The following is a 6528-nucleotide window of genomic DNA, read 5'->3' as shown; positions in this document are numbered from 1 at the left end:
TGAAATGGGTACAAAAATAACAACTTGAGCTACTAAGCAAGCAGGAACTTCTTAGAGCACCAGAGTAAAGTTCCGTTGTAGGTTCTTTTTCCTTTGTGCACCAGGGGTCCACCATCAGAGTCGGAGACTGTATGTAGCGAAGACTTGAGTGCAGCAGTTTGCGAGAAGAATAACTGGATATTTAATTACACAGCAAACATGTACAACATGTACAACAGAGATACAAGTTGGAACTGGCTAACAGGGAAATATTCCCACCACGGCATAGCCGAAGATGCAGAGCATCTAAAGCTAGCCCAGAACGCCGGACTGGGCCCTCGGGCTCAGTTTTACCCCTCTGAGGTCCAGCCCTAATTTCCACAACGTGCAATCATCACAAACATCAACATGATTAGTTCGCTGTGATGTTCACCCCCACTTAAACTTTAAGAGGACTAAACCCTCTCTCACTGAGAAAACAAAAAGGAATGGAAAACTCCTAGGGTCATGTCTTTCTTACATTACAGGGTGCATTACACAACGTAGGAGTCAATGAGTAATGTTGCCTCTTGGTCGACAGCCACCGTCTCTCACCCCTCGCCTGCAGTGACTTGCCAAATTCGCGACTCCGGCTTAATGGGGCAAAAAAAAAGAAAAAGAAAAGAGCGGTCAGTGGCCCTGCCACCGCTCGCCTGTCGCTATGGTCGCTATGGCCGTACCGCTTTTTTAGGTGCTCGCCACCACATTCCATAAAGTTCCGGTGTGAATGGGCGTCTAACCTGCGACTGTGGGCTCACGGCACGCTCAAGCTGGTGTGCCCTCCTGTCTGCGCGCCACCTGTGTCCACTCATGCTCCAAGAGTGTCAAGAGGAGATGCTCGCGTCTCGGAATCATCCCGGACAGCATCGAGACGCTATGGCCGCGAGGCAGTGCGCGCACCCGTAACAGGACAATGGTGAGCCTCTGTGCGTTCATCGAGCAGGCGGGCTTGAAGCCTCGCTTGCTCTTCGCCAGGTAGTGCGTGCGTGACCTGAACGCTCCGTGTGTGCTACCTTGGACGTACGCTGCCGGGCGCCCCACCCTGGCAGCTGGTGCATTGTGTCGCGCGCGCGATCTGTCTGCGACAGGACGCTACGTGCGTGCGACTATGTATATACATCAATGGTACTATATATATATATATATATATATATATATATATATATATATATATATATTGTAAACAATTGCAGTGGCCGCTCTCGCGCAGGCATTGGTGGACAGTGCTCGGACACTTGCGCGCGAGCGACGCGACTCGTTGACAGTCTGTGCTTTGTAAATAATGTACAAAGCTCCCCCTGTCCTTTCTTCCTATCGCTCCCCTCTATACTTCCCCTCGCTATCCTCTCCCTATCCCCTTTTCTTTCCCGCCGGTCGCCGCTCAAGTGCTTCAGTTTTTTAGACAGCAGTTGCCGCGGCCGGCAATACTCTTTTGCTTCTTTTTGATTATTAAAAAAAAAAAAACCACTACCACCACCACCAGCTGGGCTCATAGCCATATACTTTCCCCGACTTCCCGCGCTAATCCGTAGCGCCCGTCGGTCCCTTACAACCAGCATGCAAAGTGCTTGTAATGCCGTTTCAAACAGCTGTTCATGGCGAAACCTAGCTGCATAGCTATTGCATAAGCTGTTTTGGCCTACTGCAAGCCCTGTGTGGACTCGAAGTTTTCCTTACCCAACTAACAAAAAAAAAAAATTAAAAAGGAGACTACATGGCTGGCGTAGTTCTGTTTTCCCTGCACGTGGGCCGCAGTGTACAGTGCATGGTTTCTCGAGCTTGGTTCAGCGTTCATGTCTGTGTAAGCTGTCTTGTGAAAGGTGAAAGTGGTCACTGTTAAACAACTGGAGCAGAGCACGTGAGGCAACAGCTTTGCTCGTTTGGCTCTCCACCTGCGCCGGCCGTTTTTGTGTGCATCTCTTAATATCATGACCGAAAGCATAAGTTTCGCTGGTGTCCATATACATTCATAGCTGGCATACTCACAGCCAATACTTGACTTCATTGTGGCACGCTGGAATGACCCTCTATGGATTGGTGCATTTCATTTCTCTCTGCCCACCATCATGCAAAGTTCTCGCTGCTGCAACCTTTATTTGCCTTCAGTGCATCTGCTTTAGCCGAGAATTGGTGCTATCACATGCTTACTTTTTCTCTGTGCTGGGTGTTGGTTTTGCAAGGACATACTAGCATTCTAAGCAGTTGATGTTGAAGATGCAAATTTTAACTAGCGTGTACTGTTTGGATATGTCACAATGTTTTACTGCAAGTTCTGATGAACAGAACTTTAATAATTTCTGTGTGTGTTGGTGATTCAGATGGTTTGAATAGCAAAAATGCTGTACGAATCGAATTGAGTAAGAAATACCGTTCACAAACTATTCGCAACTTCAAATATTCCACACCTGTACTTTTTAACATTTTTTATTGTTTTAAATTTGTCCCCTCGGCCGAAGACACGTACCGACGGCTAACGGCCGTTGTCTAGGCGTAAGGTGATCTGTATCCGTTGGACAATAAAGTTTTTTCGTTAGTCCGTCGGCCGCTAGTAAGCCCGTAGCAAAAGGTGAGCAGTGGGGCACGATTCGCCTCTCAGTCTCCCGGTATTGCCTCCCCCTACCCTTCCGAAATCGAAATGAAAAAACAAATTTTACAAAAACATTCTAGAGCGGGAAAACCAGGCTCAAAGCAATGCACGCTTCACTACAACCAGATCCGGAGTCTATGCAGGTCTCGGCCAGCATAGACGAGGAGCAGGAGTCCGGGTCGGAAATATCAGGCCGCACTAGCACCTCAAAAACCGTAGTGTCCTTCTCAGAGGACATAGAGGCACGTCTTAACATACTGGAAATCAAATTTTAACGACAGAATAAAACGATAACTGAAAAAAAAAGAAAACAGGCTCATGCTCTAACAGATTATTCTACAACAGGTAAACCTTGCAGTCCAGGCAGCTATTCAGGACCTGAAGCAGAGTATAGCGTGACAGATACAGAGTCTTTTCATTCTTATAAATCAGTTTGAAACGCCGCTGATTCCTGGTTACTGCGTCCTCTTCTGTATGGAGTTATGTATGTATGTATGTATGTATGTATGTATGTATGTATGTATGTATGTATGTATGTATGTATGTATGTATGTATGTATGTATGTATGTATGTATGTATGTATGTATGTATGTATGTATGTATGTATGTATGTATGTATGTATGTATGTATGTATGTATGTATGTATGTATGCATGTATATTTCACCAACCGGTGCGCTAGAAACCAAATCCTAGCGATGCATATCCTTCAACGAGGCCTCGGTATCAAGGCTTCCGGCATTCTCATCGTGCCTAGACGAAACGTCAAAGCAAACGGCGCTGGTTATGAGTGTTGGAAGACTGAGTTTCATCACGCCTTGTGAGGCTTCCGCGCCGGTAGTCAGAAGGTCACCTAAAGCCACTGGTCGATGTTTTAAGGCGATAAAGTGAAATGTTCCCGTTCGGTGGAATATGAGATGTCGGCCCCACTTGCCATGTTGAAAAAATTCTGATTTATTGAGAGGCGTAACATCACAGCCAAACAGTTTTGCAGAAAAAAATATTGACGGGTTAAGGGCTGGAATCGAACCTCCTCTGTCCCAAATGAAGTGAACCGGCTACCCGGCTTTAATAGAGTTTTAGTTTACCATGATCCGCCACCGCGCGTTCCACTGCGCATGCCCAGACCACCTTGACGCCGATAGATGGCGCCACGTCGGCACATAGACCTGCCGCGTCGGGACCAATCAACTGTGTTCTCCGCCCATGCGCAGTAGAGGGTTATGGTGGCGGATCTCGGATCACGGTAAGCTAAATAGAGACTTTTGTCATTAATAGAGACTGCTGTCAAATAGAGAAATGCTTTCATGTTGCGTTTAACGTAGCGTGGCCGCGGCGATCGACTCCGGCGGCGCGCCGCGCTCTATCGCGGAGGCCACGAACGTAAGCACTTAGTAAAATTCCGAACAAGCGCCCCCACCCATGCAAGCGCCCCCCCTAATTTCACTGTCAATTTCAAATTTCCGCGCCGTTCCGGGAAAGCGCCCCCTCCCACCCGCCGCCCTTGTCACGCATCGCGCCCAAGCAACACTGGTCTACCACATCCCGTCCAACAATCCAATCCAATCCTGCTTTTCAATCCACCCGCATGCATGCCCACATATGCTCGTTCGCACGCGCCATTTGTCGACTTGTTTTTGCTTAGAGAAGTTCGCGATGGCGATGCATTCGTACACAGTGGCGAAGAAAGTTGAGGTTGTGCAATGGCATCGGGAAAACGGAAGAAACGTGCACCAAACGTCTCGGCATTTCAAGCTCGACCGCAAACGGGTACGAGAATGGGACAAATATTTCGAGAAGTTGCTTCAACAAAACTATGGGAGAGCAAAACTCCGAAGAAAGTTGAGTAACGGCGCGCCAGTTTTCAGCGAGTACGTGGACGATGCGCTCTTCGAGTTCTTCGAGGGGGAAAGAGCGGCAGGACGTGCTTTTTTTTTTTTTTTTTTTTCTGGCGGGGAAATGTCGCCGCCATCTTGAATTTCGGCGCCGTTCCGGGATAGCGCCCCCCCCCCCTACTTTGCCAGTGATTCGACTTGCTAGAGGGGGGGGGGGGGGCGCTTGCTCGGAATTTTACTAGTACTTTTTTTTTTTATACCAGAGTTCTTACGAAAGAGCAATCAAACGCGTTAGAAACCACTCGGTGTGGCCACTCGAAACGCACCAAATCACGAAGTTACAACACTTAAATATCCTTGGGCAATCTACACCCAACACGATTTTCACCCTTCACCGGCGGTATTTCACGAACCAGCAAATCTTCCCTACATCGCTACATTTCTCAAATCACTGATTGACGTATGCAGACCACGTTTGCAAACTGCTCATGACGCCGCTTACTCCTCGGCGGGAAAGCTCTCACCAGCCACGATTTCGATCTCCAAATTGGACTTGGACATCGCAGCATGCCGACGTTTCGGGCAGAATTGATTAAGTTTCGGGGACACTCGAGCGCCGCCTTAAAGTGTATCACGTGACACCACTAATGATCGTCTGCGGCTCCCCTTGCGGATGCTCATTCACTTTGCTACGCGGCTGATCACTAATCCTTTAGTTTGCGGTCGTAAGCTAGTACATTTACTCGACATATAAAGCTCCGCTTCAAGCAAGCTCTACGAACGTGCATATGGGGGAAGTTTTGTCTGACTGGGGATCCAAGGGTACCGGGTTTAACGGTTCAATTCGGTCATGTCATGTGGTCTCGTGACGTCCAACATTCCACCGAACAGTCCCTCCCACGAAACATAGAACGTCTTATAAACGTTTCGAAACGACTCCAAAAGGCTACCGACGTGGATGGGCAGCTACCATATCATTGCCTACTACCACCTGCTAGTAGCATGGACGTTGTTTCTCGCTCGCAACTTAGACGCTGGATTTTCTGCACAGCGGGGCGTTCATGTCTGTTCCGTTGATATCCGAGAGTATTTCATTCTTATTAATCCTGTACCGAAGTGAGGGACCGCCCAGAGTAGAATAATAAAAAGACGATAAAAAAAAAACAGCCTGGCACTGCGACTGCGCGAAAATGTTAAGCAGGCTCACTGAATTTAATTGCTGCAAGTATACTTGAAAATAACTTCGAGAACTTGTATGCAGCGCCTCGTCCTCTTGCGGTGCTTTTTAGTAAAGAAGTTAACACTGGTGTGTTTCGAAGAGTATAGCAAGGACAAGAGCTTCATAAGCATATGTCGAGCGAAATGCGCCGCGTCAAACAAGAATTGTTAGCCCGTTATCTATTTTATAATTTGAGAAATGCCGTTTCCTAATGCGTCTATTGATAACAGATATAGGTTCTGTGAAGTAAATCACTTAACCGGTTTCAAGAGTTTTTCCCTTCCTCTCTGATCATGTGCGCTGAACGGGAGTCTCGGCTAACTCGCTATGCACACCTTTTCGTTGAGTCTGCTTCGTAATAATGTGCCCAAGGGATGCCGAACAAACTTGTGTCCACTACCGACGAAAAAGCCACAATGACATCTAGCGCAGCACTCGCTTGGTCCAGTTCTTTCCAATTTTTGATGTTCGGTTTGGTTTGGTTTGCCCAAAGAGCCGCCGTGGTTGAGGTCTCCGGAAATTTCGAACACCTGATCGCATAACACATGAACGCCACTCCATTTCGCCTGCAGTGAAACGCAGCTGCTGGCGGTCAGTTCGAACCCGGGTACTCCGGAACAGTAGTCGGGCGTTTAAACCGCTGTTCCACAGCGGCGGGCCGCCTTATGGTGGTGAAAACTAGAAAGTAGCATTTAGAGTCTTTTCTCTGGTGCTTCTCCGGATTTGCATATAACAGTGTTGTTACAATTAAGTTCAAGAGCGTTCCGCTATGGAAATAAGCACTTAATATTTCCACATGAACGGCCGAAGCCCAATTTGCTCATCGATCATTACCAAGCATCTGACTGATGGAATATGAATTTGCACAT

This window comes from Amblyomma maculatum, chromosome 10, assembly GCF_055883805.1.
Source record: "Amblyomma maculatum isolate TAMU_Amacu chromosome 10, ASM5588380v1, whole genome shotgun sequence".
Classification (NCBI taxonomy): Eukaryota; Metazoa; Arthropoda; class Arachnida; order Ixodida; family Ixodidae; genus Amblyomma; species Amblyomma maculatum.
Note: the sequence above shows the minus strand (reverse complement) of the source record.